We start from the raw sequence: 20,808 nt of genomic DNA, 5'->3' as shown, positions 1-20,808 counted from the left end.
CTGCTGAACATTGAATGAATTAATGTCACACAGAAACTGACCCCGGTGCCCAGTCTGGGCCAGTTCACTCACATGACTGTGGGAGGCTAGCAAGTACAGAATTTTCAGGTTAGACTGGTGGGCTGGAGACCCAGGAAGAGCTGACACTCCAGCCTGAGATCACAGGTAGCCTGGACAAGCAGTGTTGCTGGGCTGCTGCATATTCTTTACTGTGAGATTTAGAAACACTGTCAGTTTAGCATTATCCTAATATTGTCATAACTCTTAGCCTATTTGCTTTTCTTTTGTTCTTATTGTTGGTGTGTTGTTACTCCTGTGGAAATCACAATTGTGCAGTGTTTTGATATCTATGAATTCAAAAACTTAAATAGAATATTAAGAAGAAACAGTAATAATAAAGTGACAAACTTTAGTTATCTTTTTAACATTGTTTCTAAATATTGTAAACATGAATCTTCTGGATCTCAGAGGGGACAAGGAAGCAATGGTAATAATGAATCATGATCTGGAACATCTAATATTATACAAAAAGTATAACAACTGGAAATGCCTTTGCAATTGCATAAGATTTAGTTCAAAAGAAACAAGAATTTGCATTTCTAAAATTTAAAAAATCCCCAATAATTTTGACAAAACTCACAGATGGCTTATTGTTAGCAATGTAAATACTAGATGCAAATCATGCTCAAACGCTGTGTAAATAGCTGAAAGCGCTAAGCACATTCTGTCAGTGCTCACAATTCAAGGAAAACATTAGCAAAATTCAAAGAGAAAAACTTGAAAAATATTAAGAACAGCTTTGTACAATAAAGTATTTGAAAAAAGCAACAAACATTGGAAAAATGCCATCAGATGTTAGTATACAGTTTAGCTAAATGTGTAATTAAATAGAGCATTTTATATCATTAAGCAGAAGCTTTTAAACAGTTAACACATAGTGCTTATCATCACAGTATAGATTAACGGATCTGCTGGTTGCAAACCATATTCTACATAATAAGACAAATTTTGGAAAATGTATTAATCCAAGAAATAAATCATTATCAGTGAAGTGTCAACTATTTCACAAAAAGTTTTAGTTCCTTAAACACTAAACATAAGACTTACAGGAAAAGGGGTTTTTGTTGATACGAAGAACTTAAATATACCAACCTTACTCATCAGTACTCAAGAAAAACAGCTTTAACATGAGATAGCTGTATGATGGGACAGAGAATGCCAGTGTATGCCACAAAGAAAGTTCAGCGTCTCATCAAAATTTCAGCAAAATTTCTGGGTTAAAAAATCTGGAATAGGATCGCAGAAGTCACATGACTGTCTCACATTTACTCTTCCTCATGTCCTGATTCTGCTGACTTGTCTGCATGGGCAACCAGGAAGCCGGCACAACTATACTTGTTTGCTCACTTTGGTCACCACCATTAACTCTGCTGTTGGGTGCCCATGTGTAGATGGATTCCATGAAAATATCAGGTTCCCTAAGCAACCTGAACTGGGAGGCTCAGTGCGGGAAAGATTTCCTTAGTCACTGACTTATTGAGAGACTGACTCAACATTCCCAGGCACTAGACAGAACTAGTCGGGAAAGGAATCATTTCCTGATTGCCTGTGGGAAAAAGAAACTATTACTTGGATAGACCAGTCTGGATGGACTCTTAACACAGTAAAGGGAAGTGAAGGCAGTGCATTCTTCAGAGGGCAGCAGATGGGGCACCATGCATCCCCAGACGTGCTGTCCTGCGGTCCTTGCAGGAGTTGCCAGGCTCCCAAAATCTCCTGCTGCTATTCCCCACCCTGCCTGAAAGAGGTGAGGAGGAGGATAGGGAGTGAGTCACACAGACTCGAGATACGAGTGAGTGCCCTGGCAAAACTGTCCCCAAGTACAGGCTTAACACAAGGTCAATAGCAACTACTTAGCCAAACCTTTGGCTAAAACTCTAGGAAAGGAGGCACAAAATAGAACAGTGTGTTTTTTGCTTCTCTAGGTAAAGGTTTAACTTTAGCATGGGTAAACTATTCTCTCCTTTTTTCTCTCCTAGAGTTCTCACCACCTCCTCCCAGGCTAAACCCTTCATGTTGCAGGAGACAGAATTTCAGGTAAGACACAGGGCCAGCATCTGTGGCACAGATTATTCCTCTTCATTCTGAACCCCTCCCTCTTCCCATCTTGAATCCTTCTCCCATTCCTGACCACATCCTCCACCTGTCAAAAGGTCACAGGTGTTTATGAAGAGATTTCTGAGCACACCTTAGACAGAAGTCATGACAATGGGGCCCCTGACTGGGAACCTGCTGGGAGAGGTGACCTGCAGTGTCTGTCTGGAGTACACAGGGGACCCTGGGAGCATCTTCTGTGGCCATGGCCCCTGGCATGCCTGCATCACTTGCTGTGCCACACTATGAGATCCACCACGGGAGCCAAGTGATCTCCATTCCACGAGGAGCCCTTTCAACAGGGAGATCAGGCCCAACTGGATTCTGGCCACCTTGGGTCTCCAGTCTCCTACTCCAGTCTCTTATAAGCCCATAAGTGACAATCCAGCACAGGAAATTTGGTTCTGTGAGCAGAGTCTTTTTCTGTTGGCAGGATGATCAGCAATTCTTGTGTGTGGTTTGCAAAGATCTTATGGAGTGCAAACGTTAGTGCTGCGGAAGAAGAACGATGCTAGGTTCCACAGGGAGTCTGTCCTTTTGCTGTCTTGTCTAAACCAGAGAAGAAACTTTGGTTGAGCTGCTTTAATATTGGCTTCAGTTCTATTACAAAACAACAACAAAATTATTATATTCTAAATACACTGCTAAATGCAACAATAGTTTATCTTTTAATCTTGGATTATATAGTTTAAAATTACTTGCAAATGCATACTACCTCACTCCAAAAAACCTCAGGCGTTCAGGCATCACAATTTCTCTATCTTCATGACACAGAAACTTCCATGTCACTAGAGGATTTCACAATCCATACAAATCCTCTGAAGACTTCTAGGTGTGAAGGAAACATCACTGGACACAATGTTGAAAATGGCAATAGGCCAGGCACAGTGGTTCATGCCTGTAATCCCAGCACTTTGGGAGGCTGAGACAGGTGGATCACCTGAGGTCAGGAGTTTGAGACTAACCTGGCCAACATGGTGAAACTCCATTTCTACTAAAAATACAAAAATTAGCCAGGTGTGGTGGTGCCCACCTGTAGTCCCAGCTACCCCGGAGGCTGAGGCAGGAAAATCACTTGAACTCAGGAGATGGAGGTTGCAGTGAGTCACTGTACTCCAGCCTGGAGATAGAGTGAGACTCTGTCTCAAAAAAAAAATAAAAGGCCATAAAAGTCCTGGATAGATAGGGGTTTTTTAGGTGAGCTATAACATCTGGGCAAATAAAAACACTACGTTATTACTAGAAAAATGATAGAAATCTAACTTAACCTTGTCAAAATGGGGGTTCATTATCTTATTTAGCAAACTGAAGGAAAAGTAAGAATGCAATTGCACCTTAGGTACAACTGGAACCAGGGATTTGAATGCAACTAAGACTCCCCAACTTTTCTTTTCTCTTCTCTATATTAGCTCAATTTTTTCACAACACATTCCTATATGAACTATAATTATAGCCATATCTAGATTAATACCTCTTGCCAGCAAAGCAAGACAAAGTTATTCTCTGGTCATGAAGCAGATAATTCCAGAAAAGAGCTCTGAATCAAAGGCCCAAATTTTGGCATATCTAGTACTGTGCAGAGCTGAGAGACTAGCTAAAGGGTGAGCCAGCAGTATGCTATCCTAGGCGTAGGGCCTGACCTAGAAATCAAAGACCCTAATGTAGCAGGAAAGCAGTATAGCCTAGATTATGCTGCAGTGATATACAACTCCCATATCTCACTGCTATAAACCAAAAAGGTTTCTTTTTCATGCTACCTGTTCGTCAGGAATTGCTGACGGAGTCTCTTGGAGTCACTTGCAGATCCAGGCTTGCCAAGCAGCCACTGTCTTCAGCACCAGCTATTGCCCTGATGGTGCTGGGCAAAGAGGGAGCTCTGGAAGAACATAAACAGCAGTTAAAGTGCCAGTCCATAAGATATACATATCACCCCTGCTAACACTTCATTACAGGGCACAGACGATGACAATAATGACCTCTCAGGCTTGAGGACCCTTCCACTCTGAGAGTGCGTATCTAGTGGTCATCTAGTTACTATCCCGTCTTTCCCGCAGGTGGAAGTGGGTGTGGTTTCCAACACCCGTAGCTGTGTCCCCTGTCCATGACAACAAAATCTTTGTAACCCCAAGTCTGAAGCATTTCAGAGGTCAGAAAGGTGTTTGTTTGCTGTTAAGACACTTGCTCTCACTTGTAGCTGACAAGAGAGAAGAATTTGTGACTATTTTTTGAAAGCACTAGGTATTTGAGGCAAGGACAACATGTTTCCATATCAGAAATCACTCATGGATATGTTCTTTGAGGTCAGGAATTCTATGAAATAAAAATAAAGAAATTTACTGAGCCTCTCTTGGATGCCAGCACCATGCTCAATGCTTTCATTTATTTCAGTACAGTACTGATTATCTTTCATTTTACTTATGATCAAAGCAAGGGTCGAAGAAATGTCCTTGGTTCAAGGCTACATCCTAGTAGGCAGAGTCAGAATTTAAATCCAATTTGAAAGACTCTGCTCTGTGCTGGACTACCCTGTATGGTTTTAAAGTGATTTAACAATGACAGCATCCATCAGTGAACTTTATGAGTCTACCAAGCAGGAAGTTGCTCTTAATGGATTCATCTAATGGCAGGGCCAGCTCAAGTCAAAATTGTTTGCCCCCTCTCCCTCTTTTTCATTTGACACAATCTTGCTCTGCCATCCAGCCTGGACTGCAGTGGCATGATCACAGCTCACTGCAACCTCAAACTCCTGGCTCAAGTGATCCTCCCTCCTCAGCTTCCCAAATAGCTGGGACTATGGGCACATGCCACCACACCTGCTAATGTTTAGAATTATTTGTAAGGATGGGTCTTCACTATGTTCCCCAAGATGGTCTCAAACTCCTGGCCTCAAGCAATCTTCCTGCCTCAATCTCCTGAAGTGTTGGGATTACAGGCATGAGCCACCATGCCCATGCCCAGTCCCTTCTCCCTCATTGAAATTTTTTTTTTTTAAATCTTTTTCACTATTCAACTTCTATTTTAGGTTCAAGGGGTACATGTGCAGGTTCATTATATCGGTAAATTACATGTTGTGGGGGTTTTGTATACAGGTAATTTTATCACCCAGGTAAACAGCATAATACCCAAAAGGTAGTTTTTCAGCCTTCATCCTCCTCCCACCCTCCACCCTCAAGTAGGCCCCGGTGTTGATTGCTCCCTAGTTTCCATGCATACTCAAGTAGCTCCCATTTATCAGTGACAACATATAGTACTTGGTTTTCTGTTCCTGCATTAATTCACTTAGGACAATGGCCTCCAGCTGCATCCCTCTTGCTGGAAAGGACATTATCTCATTCTTTATGGTTGTATAGTATTCCATGGTGTATATAGACCACATTTTCTTTATCCAGTCTACCACTGATGGGCATCTAGGTTGATTCCATATCTTTGCCATTGTGAATGGTGCTGCAATGAACATACACGTGCACGTGTCTTTATGGGAGAACCATTTATATTCCTTTGGGTATATATCCAGGAAAGGGATTGCTGGGTTGAATGGTAGTTTTAAGTTCTCTGAGAAACCTCCAGAATGCTTTCCACAATGGTTGAACTACTTACATTACCATCTGCAGTGTATAAGCGTTCTCTTCTCTCTGCAACCTCACCAGCATTGGTTATTTTTGGACTTTTTTAATAACCTATCTGACTGGTGTGAGATGGTATCTCATTATGGTTTTGATTTGCATTTCCCTAATTAGTAATATTAAGCATTTTTTTCTTATGTTTGTTTCTTTTGAAAAGTGTCTGTTCATGTCCTTTGCTCATTTTTTAATGGGGTTGTTTTGTGCTTACTGATTTATTTAAGTTCCTGATAGATTCTGGTTATCTCAGATGCATAGTTTGCAGATATTTTTTCCCATTCCGTAGGCTGTCTGTTTACTCTGTTGATAGTTTCATTTTCTGTGCAGAAGCTCTTTAGCTTAATTAAGGCTTACTTGGCAATTTTAGGTTTTGCTGCAATTGCTTTTGGAGTCTTCATCATCAAGTCTTTGCTAGGGCTGATAATCAAAATGGTATTTCCTAGGTTTTCTTCTAGTATTTTCATAGCTTAGGTTTTACATTTAAGTCTTTAATCTACCTTGAGTTGAAATTTATATGTGGTGAAAGGTAGGGGTCCAGTTTCATTCTTCTGCACATGGCTATCCAGTTATCCCAGCACCATTTACTGAATAGAGAGTTCTTTCCCCATTGCTTGCTATTGTCAATTTTGTTGAAGATCAGATGGTTTTAGGCATGTGGCTTTATTTCTCAGTTGAACTCTAACCTGTTCCATTAGTCTATGTGTCTGTTTTTGTACAGCCATGCTGTCTTAGTCATTGTAACCTTATAGTTTGAAGACAGGTAGTGTGATGCCTCCAGCTTTGTTCTTTTTGCTTAGGATTGCTTTGGCTATTCGGGCCCCTTCTTGGTTCCAGATGAATTTTTGAAAGGTTTTTCCTAATTCTGTGAAAAATGCCACTGATAGTTTGACAGGAATAACACTGAATCTGTAAATTGCTTTGGCCAGTATGATGGTTTTAACAATATTGATTCTGCCTATCCAGGAGCATTCAATGTTTTTCCATTTGTTTGTGTAATCTCTGATTTCTTTGCACAGTGCTTTGTAATTCTCATTGCAGAGATCTTTCACCTCTTTGGTTAGCTGTATTCCTAGGTATTTTATTCTTCTCGAGGCTATGGTGGATGAAATTACATTCTTCATTTGGTTCTCAGTTTAGATGTTATTGGTGTATAGAAATGCTACTGATTTTTGTAATTGATTTTGTATCCTGAAACTCTGCTGAAGTTCTTTATCAGATCTAGAAGACTTTGGGAAGACACCATGGAGTTTTCTAGGTATAGAATCATTATCTGTGAAGAGAGATAACTTCCTCTGTTCCTATTTGGATGTCTTTTAATTAATTCTTTCTCAGACCTGACTGCTCCAAACAGAATTTCCAGTATTATGTTGAATACGAGTAGTGAGAGTGGGCATCCTTGTCTTGTTCCAGTTCTTAAACAGAATGCTTCTAGCTTTTGCCAATCTAGTATTATGTTGGCTTTGGTTTGTCTGGGATTGCTCTTATTATTTTGAGGAATATAACTTCAAACCTAGTTTGTTGAGAGTTTTTAACATGAAAGGATGTTAAATTTTACCAAAAGCCTTTTCTGCATCTATTGAGATAATCATGTGGTTTTTGTTTTTAGTTCTCTTTATGGATGAATCATATTTATTAATTTGGGTATGTTGAGCCAACTCTGCATTCCAGGGATAAAGCCTACTTGATCATAATGGATTAGCTTTTTGGTGTGCTGCTAGATTTCATTTGGTAGTATTTTGTTGAGGATTTTTGCATCTATGTTCATCGAGGATATTGGCCTGATGTTCTTTTTCTGTTGTGTTTCTGCCAGGTTCTGGTATCAGAATGATGCTGACTTCATAGACTGAGTTAGACATAGTACCTCCTTCTCAATCTTTTGGAATAGTTTTGGTAGAAATGATACCAGCTCTTCTTTATATGTCTGGTAGAATTTGGCTGGTTCAGGTCTTTTTCTGGTTAGTAGGCTTTTTATTCCTGATTCAATTTTGGAACTAGTTATTGGTCTGTTGGTCTGTTCGTAGTTTCAATTTATTTCTGGTTCAATCTTGGGATGGTGTACGCTTCCAGGAATTTATCCATTCTTCTAGGTTTTCTAGTTTGTGTGCATAGAGATATTCATGATAGTCTCTAAGCGGTTTCTGTATTTTTGTGTGGTCAGTGGCAACATCCCTTTTGTCTTTTTTTTTTTTTTTTTTTGGTGGGGGGAGAATGAGCATTTTTAACTAGCCTACACTATTTATTCCTTGGCATATTTCAGGAGGAAACTAATTAGTAAAGTGGGCAAGCACCCAGGAGGGATGCGCAGAGTAGAACAGGTCCCAGACGAGGAGGAAGAAATGCCATGATGTGTGCAGGACATCAGTCAAGTCCTTTTCCTTCTCTGGGACCCTCGCACATAAAATGGAGACAGCCTCTGGAGACATTTGCTTTCCTTTCTCATTGTTTCCTTAATAAGCAGAATGTGTCTTTTTGTGAGTTGGGCCTTGGCAATCACCTCCCCTTCATCTCCCTTTTGGCTCATCAAAACTAGAGCAATTCAACCTCTTCAAAACTGAGTCACAGTTAATAACAGCTGGTTGCATCTTTTAAAATACTTAAACATAATTACATTTGTTGGCTTTTTTTTGCCAAGTACTTTTTAATGTGGTATGTTCCCCTCTCTTGCTGTCTCCTTCTGGAAGCTTCTTAGAACAGATATCTATTTTATCTTCTCACCATCGCCTTCTTTGGGGTGCTGCCTCACTTTCGTCAGTGTGATTTTCGCAGGGCTGTCATTCAAGGGACACCATACCCAACAACATACAACCTCTGCCAAACACATGAGCAGTTCACCCAGTCAGGACCCATTAGACTCTCTCCTAGGAATTTTTTTTTCTTATTTTTTTTTATTTTTTATTTTTGGAAGAAAGAAAGAAAAAAAAAAAGAATGGAGAAAGAAAAAGGAAGAGAAAGAGAGAGAGAGAATGGGAGTATTGCTTTCTTGCCCAGGCTAGAATGCAGTTTAATAATGGGTATTGAAAACCTCTTTTATACCAATAATTATACTTAATGATGTAGACAGGAAGGAATAAGGGAAGAAAATAACAAACAAGCAGCCAACCCATATTTCATTTAAACCTATGAAATGCTATGCAATTACTGAGGAGTGATTTACTTCCAATTATGTAGTCACTTTTGAAATAGGTGTGAGTTGGTAATGTATGTTTTGTGTATTTGAAGTGGAGAGTTCTATAAATGTTTATTAAGTTTACTTGTTCCGGGTCTGAGTTCAAGTCCTGGATGTCCTTGTTAATTTTCTGTCTCGTTGATCTATAGAATCATTAACTCTTCTTGTTACATTGATCCTTTTGCCATTATGTAATGTCCTTCTTTGCCTCTTTTGATCTTTGTTGCTTTAAAGTCTACTTTATCAGAGGCGAGAATTGCATCTCCTGCTTTTTGTTTATATGTTTATTTTTACTCTCTGTTTGGTTGGTAAATCTTCCTCCTTCTCTGTTTTGAGTCTTTGTGTATCATTGCATGTGAGATGGGTCTGGATGCAGCATACCGATGGGTTTTGGCTTTTTACCCAATTAGAATATATATAAGTTTAATACTGGCATTTGATGCTAGCTGGCTGTTTTGCTCATTAGTTGGTGAAAATTTTTCATTGTGTTAATGCTTTTTGCTTTTTGATATATTTTTGGAAAGGCTGATATTGGTTGTTCCTTTATATGTATAGTGCTTCTTTCAGAAGCTCTTGTAAAGCAAGCCTGGCGGTGAAGTCTCTAAGTACTTGTTTGTTCGCAAAAGATTTCATTTTTCCTTCACTTATAAAGCTTAGTTTGGCTGGATATGAAATTCTGGGTTGAAAGTTCTTTTCTTTAAGGATGTTAAATATTGGTCCCCACTCTTTTCTGGCTTGTAGGGTTTCTGCTGAGAGATCTGCTGTAAGTCTGATAGGTTTCCCTTTATGGGTAACCTGACCTTTCTCTCTGGCTGCCCTTAGTATTTTCTCTTTCAGTTCAACCCTAATAAATCTGGCGATTATGTGTCTTGGGGTTGGTCTTCTTGAAGATTATCTTTGTGGTGTTCTCTGTATTACCTGGAGTTGAATATTACCCTGCCTTGCCAGGTTGGGAAAGTTTTCCTGAATGATATCCTGAAGAGTATTTTCCAACTTGGATTCATTCTCTTCGTCACATTCAGGTACACCTATCAAACGTAGATTAGGTCTTTTCACATAGTCCCATATTTCCTGGAGACTTTTCTCATTCCTTTTTATCCTTTTTTCTCCAATCTTGTCTTCTCATTTCATTTCACTGAGCTGGTCCTCGACTTCTGATATCCTTTCTTCTGCTTGATCAATTCGACTGTTTAAACTTGTGCAAACTTCACGAAGTTCTCGTGCTGTGTTTTTCAGCTCCATCAATTCACTTATATTCCTCTCTAAATTGTCCATTCTCATTAACATTTCGTCAAACCTTTTTTCAAGGTTCTTAGTTTCTTTGCATTGGGTTAGAACAAGTTCTTTTAATTCACAGAAGTTTCTTATCACCCACCTTTTGAAACCTGCTTCTGTTATTGGAACACACTCGTTCTCCATTAAGCCTTGTTCTGTTACTGATGAGGAATTGTGATCCCCTGTAGAGGGAGAGGCATTCTGGTTTTAAGTATTCTCTGCCTTTTTAGGCTGGTTTCTTCCATTCATTATATATTTATCCCTCTGTCGCCTTTGTAATTACCAACTTTCTAACTAGGTCTCTGAGCGGATGTCCAACTTTTTGATTCCCAGCGCCAAAATCTGAGCAATTCACTGCGCCGGCCAGGCCAAAACAGCGATGTTAAGATTGATGGTGCTTTTCTGCCCGGGAATCTCCGGACTCTGCACCGAGAACTGCCATGCTGAGGCGCCAGCAAAACCGCCGCGCCGGCCACAAGAGTCACCCTGGCGACCCGTGGGGCTCCTCCGCTGGGAATCTCTTGGTCCATGAGCAACAAAAATTCGTCTGAAAGTGTGGCGTCCTCTCGTTCTCTGTGCTTTCACTGGGAGCTATGAGCCCGAGCTGCTAGTGATCAGCCATCTTGGATCCTTTTTTTTTTTTTTTTTTGAGATGGAGTGTTGCTCTTGTCACCAGGCTGGAGTGCAATGGCACGATCTCGGCTCACTGCAACCTCCACCTCCCAAGTTCAAGCGATTTTCCTGCCTCAGCCTCCAGCATAACTGGGACTACAGGCGTGTGCCACCACACCCAGCTAATTTTTGTATTTTTAGTAGAGGTGGGGCCTCACCATGTTGGCCAGGATGGTCTTGATCTCTTCATGATCTGCCTGCCTTGGCCTCCCAAAGTGCTGGGATTACGGGCCTGAGCCACCATACCGAGCCCCCCTTTGTCATTTCTGATTGTGTTTATTTTTATTTTCTCCCCCCTTTTTATTAGTCTAGCTAGTGGCCTATCAACCATACCTATTCTTTCAAAGAACTAACTTTTGTTTTCTTTGATCTTTTGCATGATTTTTCTCATCTGCATTTCAATTCAGCTCTGATTTTGGGTTATTTCTTCTCTTCTGCCAGCTTTGGGGTTGGTTTGCTCTTGTTTATTTAGTTCCTCTAGGTGTGGTGTTAGGTTGAGATCTATCTTTTTGATGTGGGCATTTAGCACTATAGTTTCCCCTTAACACTGCTTTAGCTGTGTCCCAAAGATTCTGGTATGTTTTTATCTTTGTTTTTATTAGTTGTAAACAATGTCTTTATTTCTGCCTTAATTTCCATTTGTTTACCCAAAAGCCATTCAGGAGTAGATTAATTTCCACTTAATTGTATGGTTTGGAGAGATCCTCTTGCTATTTATTTTTATTACACTGTGATCCAAGAGTGTGGTTGGTATTTCAGGATTTTCTGTTTTTGTTTTTTGAGATGGAGTCTGTCTTACTCTGCCGCCCAGGCTGGAGTGCAGTGGTGTGATCTCAGCTCACTGCAACCTCCTCTCCCAGTTCAAGTAATTCTTGTGACTCAGCCTCCTGAGTAGCTGGAATTACAGGTGCACGCCACCACACCTGGCTAATTTTTGTATTTTTTAGTAGGGAAGAGGTTTTGCCATGTTGACCAGGCTGATCTCGAACTCTTGACTTCAAGTGATTCACCTGCCTTGGCCTTCCAAAGTGCTGGGATTACAGGTGTGAGCCACCACATCTGGTCGGTATTTCAGTTTTTTTTTAATTTGTTTAGAATTGCTTTCTGGTCAAGAAAGCAATTATGGTCAATTTTAAGAGTATGAACGAGCTGAGAAGAATGTATATTCTGTTCTGGTTAGGTAGAGAGTGCTGTTTTTTTGTTTTCATTTCCTTGATAGATCTTTCTCCATCCCCTTACTTTAAGGCTGTTGGTGTTCTGGCATGTGAGATGGGTCTCTTGAAGACTTACAGTTGGGTTTTGCTTCTTTATCCAACTTGCCACTCTCTGCCTTTTAATTGAGGTATTTAGCTCATTTACATTCAAGGTTAATACTGGTATGTGCAGATTTGATCCTGTCATCATGTTCTTAGCTGGCTGTTACATAGACTTCATTGTGTATTTGCTTTATTGTGTCAATGGTCTATGTACTCAAGTGTTGTGATGGCCAGTATTGGTCTGTACATCTCAGGGTGGTTTGAGCACCAGGAAAAAGCATGCAGAACAGCCCAAGGTGAAGCTTGCTAGGCAGCTGAGAGTTGAGTTCACATCTTGTCTCTAAAATAAGGAGGTACTCTGTTCTTCCCACTCTAATTAAATAAGACTGAGAAGCCCTTCAGTAGTTCACCCCCTGCCTCTCACTACTTTGTGGCAGTTTCCTGGCACTTGAATTCTCCACAGGCCAAGGAGAGACCAGCTTTCTTGAGGTCCTAAGGATACCTGAGAATCACTTTCAGAGTTAATGGAATCTTCCGTATTTTCTGTGGATTTTAATTTCTACTTTTTTCCCCCTAACTTCTTTGAGATTAGAGAATTGAAAGGCTGCCATATCCCTGGAACTCAGTCAAAATGTGGTGTCTTCTCTGATATTGTCCAACCAGAAAATGTAGGAATCCCACTTGATAAAAGAACTAAGAAACATGACTACAAACAAACTAAAAGGAAAATAACAGAAGAATTTAAAGGAGAATATTTGGGAGTTTTAGTGGGGGGGGTCATAACTGTATTGAGCTAATGTCATACATATGAACAAAGGAAAGTAAATTAAAATTTACAGGGCAACTTCTGTGGGCCAGGTTCCTTCACACATAATTTCAAATCATGCTAAAATGAACACATCCAAGGAAAATTTTATCATACATAACTTATGATAAGGAAACTTATGCTTAGAAAAATTAATTAGGATGTTAAGTTCACCAAGGCTCTAGAATGTTTAGCCAGGACCCAACCCAGGTCTGGCTTCTGTTTGGCTTTGGAGTATGTGTTATCCCCACTCCATCATACTGCCTTTCCAACCTGCAGCCCTGTGCCCAGGAGACAGGGGTCAGTCCAGGATCAGAATAGGCACTAGCACCAACAGGACTGGCGAGGTGGGAAGTACAGGGAAGGAGTGTCTCTAGTTCAGCCCATTCTTCTCTCCCTCCCAGAGGGACCATCAGGGCCATTGGCATTGTTGGGTGATATAAGTTGTAAATAGGGGGTTTCCATGAGTATGGGATAGAGTAGCAGGCCAGAGGTTAATATCCACATCCCAGGGAGCCAAGAATACTGTTCCCAGTAATGGGGCTTGTGTTCTGCTCTCAGGGCTGGATCAAAGAGGATGGAAGTAGTACTCTCTGTTCCTCTACTTCAATAAAACTAGGCTAAAAGGAGAAATTGGGAGACAGAGGTTTATGGAAGGAAATTTATAAGATAATAGAGTCATATCAAGATAATTCAAGAGGGAAAATAAGACAAGGTGGCTCCTTTCCTAAATCAGAGGCACAACTCTAATTACTTTCCCCATAGAGTGGCTGAGCCTGACCCCAACCATAGTAGCTCAGCTGTCTCTACCCTCTGTGGGCAGGTGGGAGGCAGGGGTCATGCTACTGCAGCCTAATGACTTGCGATTAGAATTGGCCACTGCCCCACTGCAGGGTGTGTGCCCAGCACACCTTGACAGCTTCCTTCTCTGCTCAATCTTCAGAAAAAAATAATACTAAATAAGGAAGGTGAAGCTACAGAAAGTCCTGACTGTCAGAAAATGTTAAGATTCAGGGCTAGGAAAGACTTTAGAAATCATTCTAAATTTCATAATGAGGGTAAATCAATTGTAAGGGCCGTTACGGTTGGCAAGTGGCAGAACATGGATGCAAACCTAGGGCCCTTCACTCCTCCTCCAGTGTACTTTCCATCATGCCAGGAGGAAGGGTAAAGAGTAAAGGTGCCAGGGGAAGGGCTGAGGCTTGTCTCCTTTCGCTTCTTTTCCTCATAGAAAATGTAAGATACAAATGGAGCAAAAATTTAGGCCACTGGAATCTACAGGTCTGCTTCAAAGGGATATGTTCCTTTTCCTGGGTTCAGTAAAGTTATTTGGCCATAAAGCCCTAAGCCATGTATCATCATAACATTTTAAGAAATAGGAGCCAGGTATCAGAAGGTTTCTGTTTTCTCTATAAACAGTTCAAACTATCTCAGTGAAGTTTAGGTATCAAAAAAAAAAAATACCCCAACTTTTAGGGGTATTAAGTATTGTGAGTAATAAAATAAAATAAATACAATGGGGGTTTCAGGACAATTTATCTCTTGAACATAAGTAGATATGCTCAAGAAAACTATCCCAAGGACAGATTTGCATGCACAAACCTAAGAGACCAAGTTCCACAGTCAATACAGATAGCCCTATTTCCTTACTAGTAGCATCTTCAGCATAAATAGGTATTTGTGGATGAAGTCATGAAAAGATCCTCAAAGGTCTGTGTTGAAGCAACTGTGGTTAAAATAGAAGAGTATGAAAAGTGAGATTCTCTAGTTAAGTAACTAATAATTCAGACTTAAGACTTTTTAGAAAGATGATCATCTTTTATTTCTTTCAGAAGCCATGGCCATCAACGTGGATAGAAGCCAAAAGACACCTTCTACCAAAGGTTGAGGTATCCACATCAGTCAGCAGTGGCTTCTGCAACAGCAGCCACAGAAAGTGAGTAATGGAAATTAAAGGATAAAGATGTACAGGAAGTCCTCTTTCCTCACCCAGAGAAGGAAGAAAACAGGAAAAAAATAAGGTCAACTCCATGATCAAGGTAGAGCTGCTCTACAATCTGAGGTGGCTAATGACCGACACAAACCACCTTGCCTTTCTGCGACTGAGCTCTCCTGTAAAGGAGAAACCACACTGACCCTGGATCAAAATTCCCTAACAGAAGTGACCTTGGATTTCAAGAAGGAGCAAATGACCTCTGCTAATGCAGATAAAGAGGCCACAGTTTTTTCAGGATTTCTCAGGGAAAATAGTCTCATTCTTTGGCCTCTATTAGCCAGGGCTCAGATGACCCTGTGTCCCTGAGATGGACATGGCTTTCTCATGGCCTCTTATGAGAACCTGCCCAGCAATAAGTTTTTAATTACCAGAGTCAGTGGTTCCTATCATTGATTGAGCTTACTGATTGGACAATGAGGGGGTCATATGTGGCTGTCTCCAGCCATCACATCAAGGTGACACTTGAGCATGACATGAGGTCTGCATTCTCCACAACCAACTGGATCTGTCCCACTGCTTCCCAGCAGGAGCAGAAGCATGCTGTGCCAGTTCCTAAACATCATCATTTCCTTTCAACCAACAGCCCTCCCCTGCCCAGATTTCCCACCATCTAAAGCGGCAATCCTCAAATGCTAGTGTGCACAAGGATCTAAGGCACTTGATGAAAATGTAGACTCCTGCACCAACCCCAGAGAACCAGAAGCAATCCCTCTAGGGTAGAACTTGAGAAGTTGCTTTTAGAAAAGATCTTATATGTTTCTGGATAACATTTAAAGATGATCCTAAAACAGTGCTTCTGGAAATTTTAATATGTAAGCAAATTAAGAGCAGCTTGTTAAAATGCAGACCTTTAAAAATTTAGTACAGGCCTGAAATTCTGCACTCATAAGTTCTCCCAGAGAAACTGATGCTGCTAGTCCTTTCAGCTACACTGTGAGTCACCAGGACCCAAAGGATTTCCGGCCTATATCTGGGCCCAAGAGAGCAACAGTGTCACAGATAAACACAGTTTCAACCTCCCCTGATTCTCTGTGGAGTAGAATCTCCCTCCTACCTCCAGTCAGACAGGTCCCCACGGATGAGGGGGTACTGTTCTGCCTTGTGTGTCCTCAGTTCCCCTCTACTGAACTCTGCTCTGATCTCAAGCTTCCACTAGCTCTGCTATTAGAAGTGCTGAACACTGATTTTCTGTGAGTATAAAGTTGTTAAAAGAGAAACATGTGAGGCTGTAGAGTTTCCATTTATAGACATCAAGAAATGAGTATGAACTGTTAGGCATTCCCCAGGAGATAGACTGATTATGTTATTTAAAGATCCTCCCAAGTTTGAGACCTCAAATTATTTCAGGTGATATTCATATTACTCTTTTTTTTTTTTTTTTTGTAACTTAGAAAGTGAGTTGTAGTAAGTTTTCTCCTGAAATAACTGCAAAGATGAAGCGTGGCCTCTTTCTATAGTCATAATTTTTGTTTTAGGGTTAAAAAAACTCCCCCAAGGACAGAAAATTGTACCTAATGATACAGCCTAGAGCGCATGCTGTTCCTTTAGTCGATAGTACCTTCTGCCTCTTGCTCAAATGCACTCTGGTCACTGATGCACCTCCAGTTCTCACAGCTTAGTAAATTATGGAGTAGTGATTACATGTCTACGTCCCTACTTTCCAAACCAAATTCTCTGAGCTATGCCAGGGTGAGGATCTGGCCCTTTTCATCTTGTAATTCCCAACAAGTCTATGGTGGAGTGCAGAGATGACCACTAAATGAAAGAATCACTTGTACTGGTTGAAACAATACCAATAAACACCTTAGGCTCTGTGGTAAACACAGAGCAGTAAATAAATGTTGGGCAATCTTCCAGTCTCTCTGTGTCCCACTGGTTATTTGTTCCCCCATAGGGAGCACAACTAGAGGTCCTTTACCTACCCTGCAGGGACACTGATTTGCATGGGGAGGCCTGGTGCAAGGCCTCTGCTAGGTATGAGCAGCAGTACAAGCCTTTGAAGGCTGTGCTCTGTTCAGAACTTGTTAGAGCTGGTTGGTTGCCTCCAATGCCCTGTGCTTACGAGCTGGTCTGAAGCTTCTCCTTGCTAGGGTCTTCTCTCAGTGTCTCAAGGTGTGCACATCTCTTCCTGGACACACAGGCAATGGGCTAGACAAGCATCTCTCTCCCCTAAGGCTTGTCAGCAAGCATTCCCTCCAGAAGGTGGGGTGTGGAAATTCCCACTTAATATAGCACCCCTTCTGTCATTTGATATTTTTTAACACCAGAGTATTGGTTCCCAATCTCTTTACCATCAAGGAGGCTTAGATAATTTCTTCCCTATTTTAATATGGTTTTAACTACCAAACAGAATCCTCTAAGTGATCATTCGTTTTCTTATGCTGTTCATCAGAGAGATGTTTAAGATTAGCATGAAAAATACAAAGCTACATCATTTGCTATTCAATATTGGGAAATACGTCTTACCCCCAATTGAGATCCTCGTCTGGGCTAGCTGAATTATAGGGGCTGCTAAAACTCTAGTAATAGGAACAACTGTCTGCCTTCCATTCTCCTGCTATGGCAGACATTTCTTTCCTTTAGAATCAGACTCCTGAGATATATGATTCATAACCTTATGGCTAGAAATGAGATGTCAAAAGAGGACATGGTCATTCTGCAGGTCCCTTGCTCCCTTGAATTACCTCTCCTGGGCCCATTAAGAGAAGACACATGAAGAAAGAAACCCAGGGTTGTGCCACAATCACACAAAGATCTGTCCACAGATAATACCTCAAGGAGGTAGGGCCTGCTCACCTGAGTCACTGTTGTCTACATAATGCAGCCTAACCATCCTGTTTTGCTTTTAGCTATTCAAGACTTTTGTAACCAGTCCCTGTAGTATGGGTTCTGTTTTCCCAACTGTACCCTGATTGAATCACTGGGTATCATGTCAGAAGAGTGGGACCTACTTAACCTCTTTTCCCCGGTGTCCTGGTGCCCAGAGGCTCCTATATGGCAATGGGTTCCAGATACATTTCCTTAATTAGGGTATAGGGGTCCAAATTTCCATAATATCTATAGACTGATTTCTTTAAAACTTACTTCTTGTTAAAATACAAATACTCTGGGCTTCAGAAGAAATTAATACTTTAGCAAGACTATGTCAAATGAAAATAACTACCACTAACTGAAACCTCTTAATTATCACGTATATTACTCATACATATAAACGTCTTAATTATCACATACATATTACTCCATGTAACCCTCCCAAGAAAATGATGTCATATAAAAGATAAGAAACTGGGGTCCAGACCAGTGAAGCCCCATGGCATAAGTCACACAGGCAGGAAATGGTAGAGCAAAAATTCACACCTAGGTCTCCCTGGGCTTTGCCACCATGCACACTGGCTTCTTCACTGTGAATATTGCCAGACAGAATGACACTCAAGTAATTACAAGGATTTATCAGAGAGAAGGGAAAAGCCAACATGACGAGAACTAGAACACAGCCCAGGGAATGCAAGTCTGGGTAGATCGTGGTACTCAAAGCCCAAGAATCATTTGAAAGAGATTTGTTTTGTTTTGTTTTGTTTTGAGAAGAGTCTTGCTCTGTAGCCCAGGCTGGGATGCAGTGGTGCAATCTCAGCTCACTACAAGTGCCACCATGCCCAGCTAATTTTTGCATTTTTAGTAGAGACACGGTTTCACCGTGTTGGCCAGGCTGGTCTTGAACTCCTGACCTGGTGATCCACCCACCTTGGCCTCGCAAAGTGCTGGAATTACAGGCATGAGCCACCGTACCCGGCCAGAAGAGGTTTTTTTATTTTAAAAAAAAAATGCACAAGTGAAATCCAAGTGAAACTTAACAACAGCTTAATTTTTACTTCAAAGACTGCTCAGCTCACTTTGGGAGTGTGAGAGGAATGAAGAAGACTCTGGATAGATTTGTGGGAGAGACAAGGTGTGTTTCCGGAGAAGGGGAGCAACTGTATTGGACTGTAAAATTAATGGACTGTATCCAATAATTTTCTGGGCCAAAAGAGAGCAAGTATAGATGTGAGGAAGTAGTAGCTTGAGTGGTGTCAGGCGCCACAAAGACAACCAAGGACAAAACTCTGATGACCACAGGGATAGTGTAAATTGAGTAGCAAGAGAAGTAAGACTGCAGAGGTTCAAGAATGATGAGAATTATGAAAACAAAGAAAAACACAGACAACTTCTTTCACTGCAGCAAAGAGAAGAAGATGGTGTTACACAGGTAAGCAGGATCAAGAAACGGTTTTGTTTGTTTGTTTTTTGATGGAGTCTAGCTCTATTGCCCAGGCTGGAGTGCAGTGGTGTGATTTTGGTTCACTGCAATCTCTGCCTCCCAGGTTCAAGAGATTCTCCTTCCTCAGCCTCCCAAGTAACCAGGACTACAGACATGAATCACCACACCTAGCTAATTTTTCTATTTTTAGTAGAGATGGGGCTTCACATGTTGGCCAGGCTGGTCTCGAACCTCTGACCTCAAGTGATTCACCTGCCTTGGCCTCCCAAAATGCTGGGATTACAGACGTGAGCCATTGCGCCCGGCCAAGAAATGGCTTTTAAAAATGCCGATTTGAAAGCAAAAGAGAAAGAAGTAGAGGAGAGACTTATGATTTTAAGAAAAGAGGGGAATGTGAAAATATCCAGCTTTAAAAGAGATATGATAAAACTACAGTTGGTGTGGAATAGGCTATTTTCCTAGAGAAATATTTTGGAATTATTTGTTTGTCTTCCCAGATATGGGCTCAGCTTCCTGTAACAAGAGACCATGTTGGCCTTGATCACCCTATATCCATGTGAACTAGCACAGTGCCTAACACTGAACCTTAATAAAACTTGTTTCTTATTGACTCTTTCAAAATTTGGGAAGTGAGTGCTCAATGAGTATCTTCAATGCTCCAGGCCCATCTTTTATTGCAGAGACAGAGAAATTTCCATGAGCAGTTTGTAAAAATCTGGGTTTCTGAAGAAGGTGCTATCTCAGGTAAACAAAAGAGAAGAATCAACTTTGCTTTTTTCACCAGCCAAAGGGCAGATTCTAGAAAGATGGTTTTAAACCTTATCTTCCTGCATTTCTAAGTGTGCAAAGATGCCATGCCTTTATTTCTCTAGAACTGGATTTTCTTCCTCACAAGTCTCTCATCCATAAATGTAGTCCAGCCCAATGGACAAGACCATGAGGAACCTCAAATGCCCTTCCAAAGAGATTCAGATTTTACTCAAGAGGTGAAGGGGAATCATTAAATATGACTGAGTAGGGGAACACCATTGTCAGAGTTTTTTGTTAGAAATATCACGGAGGATGCCATACAGGGCAAAGACTGGGAGTGTGGCAAGGGAGTGAGACCAAATAGTCCAGAACTGAAATAGGACAGTGGAAGTGGAAATGGAGGGAGGGGACAACAAAGACATGTTTAGAGATATCAGAAATTGACAATTAAAACAGGAAGCATACAGGAAGGGAAAGCGTATCTCCTTAATTAAGAAAGCAGTCACATACTGGATACGAAGAGCAAATAGCAAAGAAATTGTAGGGTTTTTTTTTAAAGGGAAAAAAATGAGGATAAAGGAGAAAGAAAGTGGCATTCCTATCCCTCCATGTAATGATAATCTCCAAATATCTCTTCCCAGTAGTTCCATATCTTAAGGGTCAGGATCTCCATTCAGGGATCTTTCTGTGGTGCCCTAAAGGGGCAGACTGAGGACTTTAAGAGCTATCACTTTCAGGTTGCTTCCTAAGTAGCAGAATTCGTGGGATGAGAAGGACATTCTTTACAGATTCACGGAAGTAAGTTTGGGGGATGATCAATGACAACACTGTGTTGATCCCATAGATGACAAAGGGGCTG

The 20,808-nt window shown here is 41.0% G+C and overlaps 1 long non-coding RNA gene across 1 annotated transcript in view; it reads right to left on the bottom strand.

Moving 5' to 3' along the window:
• Positions 1–547: 547 nt before the first annotated feature.
• Positions 548–20,808, bottom strand: part of LOC110568403 (uncharacterized) — a 42,286-nt gene continuing 22,025 nt past the window's right edge. Inside the window, exons 2-3 of the long non-coding RNA XR_002478685.2 lie at positions 3,912–4,030; positions 548–2,754 (exon numbers count right to left, since the gene is read on the bottom strand). This is a non-coding gene — a long non-coding RNA (uncharacterized LOC110568403). The remainder of the gene's footprint in view (positions 2,755–3,911; positions 4,031–20,808) is intronic.

This window comes from Aotus nancymaae, unplaced genomic scaffold (genome assembly GCF_030222135.1).
Source record: "Aotus nancymaae isolate 86718 unplaced genomic scaffold, 86718_ANA_hifiasm-v0.15.2.pri h1tg000027l, whole genome shotgun sequence".
In the NCBI taxonomy this organism is placed as follows: domain Eukaryota; kingdom Metazoa; phylum Chordata; class Mammalia; order Primates; family Aotidae; genus Aotus; species Aotus nancymaae.
Note: the sequence above shows the minus strand (reverse complement) of the source record. Positions and strands in the feature narration are given on the sequence as shown.